Genomic DNA, 2,310 nt, shown 5'->3' with positions numbered 1-2,310 from the left:
GATTATGCAATGCAAGTTATTTTAATACACCAAACCAAACAGTGTATAAGAAATAATCTCTGCACGATCAATTTTGTAAAAGATTATGCAATGCAAGTTATTTTAATACACCAAACCAAACAGTGTATAAAAAATAATCTCAGCATACCTAAAGCCACCATTACTAATACACCCTATTCAGCATTATTCTTATACCTAAAATCCCCCAAACTTTAAAATATTACATCTACTGCCCGACTCATTACTCCAGATACTTTATTTTAGATAGAAAAAAATTACAAAAATTACCTTTACCCAAACATGATTTTCTCATCCCAATGCTTTTAAAAGTCAAATAAATTTCTCTTTCTCCTCCCTCCTCCATGCCAACGCCCTACCTCGCTGTTAATTTTTTGCTATGCATGAGCATTTAAGATCCAAGATACTCTATCGGGTAAATTGTCTTTTTTGGGTTAAGCCCCCATGATTTATTACAACCCTCGTACCATTAAAAGTATTTGTATGTCATATATATAATTTTTTTTTCATCTATTAATGTGAAACTTTATTTCGCATACTCAACGTAATTTTATAACGATAAATGGACTAACTTCACAATTCCATCATTTCGTACGAGTAAATTTCTTATATTGAAGATTGAAGAAGTTATATGAGAAGTCAAGCTTATTTTACCTCTGAGAAAGAAAAAAAATGTACTACTTATATATTGTAATTGGAACTTGGAGAAGCCAAGTGAAAAAAGCAAATCTCCCAATACTGTCGAAATCCGGGGGTTATCATAACTTCTCATGATACAAATGATTCAAAAATATTTCAAAAATAAAGGCATTTGTCTTTTGTTCTCTCACTAGCTAATCATTTTGAATTTTAAAACAAAGGGAATGGCGGTGGAGGAACTATCATTTGAAATCAAAAAAGTGTCTATGTGATCTATCAATCAATGATATGAAAAAGATAATTACCTTTAAGTTAAAATTTGATACTGATAGAATAATAGAGATTACTTCTTTATTCATCTACTCATCTTTTATTGCCTTTCCATTTACCTTTTCCCAGTCTATTCGAATTTTTACTTTTCACTTTTCCCTCTCTTTTGAGATTTGATAATAGCATTGGCTCTGCCATCTAAATGAAGATTCACGAGGGGTGCCCCCATAAACTCTTTTGTCACTTCGAATCATCAATAATAATATTTACCATAAAAAGAATTCAATAATAGTCCAAGAAAACAGGTTTTTTTTTTTTTTTTCAAACAACATATATGCATAAGTCTAGGCTTTATAATATAGATATAGTTAGTTCAAATGTTGCGGAGAGGAAAGGTTACGAGTGAAGAAAGTTTTACTGACTTTTCGTATTAATGCGGGTACCTATAACCTGTCCATACGGTAAGGTATGAGAGCTGTCCTTAGAAGGTCACTAGATTGGTAGATAATTGTGTCATGAACTGTGTGGCTCCTTTTGAATAAAGCATCCGCTATTTGGTTCGCTTCTGGCTAACAGTGTTGGAAAATGCATTGTTGTAGATGACTCAAATAATAGTAGTCCAAGATAATAGTAGAGATTTTTTGAGGACACATATATTATGGAGAATAGAACCTTCCTAGCTCTATCATAATATGTAATCTCTTCGTTCTACTTTATTTGGTACTAGTTAATAGACTGGCAAGAGAATAATATATTTTAAATAAAAAAGTTTATAATTATATAAATATTATGACATATTTAAAATTACAATATCAAACTACTTTTTATAAGAGCTTGAAAATATTACTAGCTCACAGAAATAAGCTAACATTAGGGAGTGTATACGTGTTTAGATATATAATATTGGCTACGCGTATTTTACAAGTTCTTGAGACCATGGAATCCTTAAACCCACTCTTGTACAAACGTGAAATTGTTCAACCAATCAATTATATCAAGTCGAAGAACAGTGTGACGCCTTTAACGGAGAGCGGGCTAATGACGACGGGTCAAGCAGGACAAGTAGGTTTCTAGGTTGGAAAATTTCTAAAAATGAGGTACACATGACACTTTAGGAGTATCTCACATCAGAATGAAAAAAAAAAAGTGAAAAACTTTATAAGGCATAACTCAAATCACACGATACGCGCACTTTTGGATCTTGATGTGACATAACCTCAAAGATTAATTGATGCGAATCTAGACCGAGCGGACAATACGTGTCACGAACTTGAGTCGTGACAAACAATCCCTGCCCCTCGTGCAAAAAGTGCAAAATAAACGGTCCCTGCCCTCTTGCAGAAAGTGCAAACCAAGCTTGTGTACATAATAACTAATGTGATT

This window comes from Lycium ferocissimum, chromosome 6 (genome assembly GCF_029784015.1).
Source record: "Lycium ferocissimum isolate CSIRO_LF1 chromosome 6, AGI_CSIRO_Lferr_CH_V1, whole genome shotgun sequence".
NCBI classification, from domain to species: domain Eukaryota; kingdom Viridiplantae; phylum Streptophyta; class Magnoliopsida; order Solanales; family Solanaceae; genus Lycium; species Lycium ferocissimum.
The sequence above is the reverse complement of the archived record's forward strand: the minus strand, read 5'-3'. Positions refer to the sequence as shown.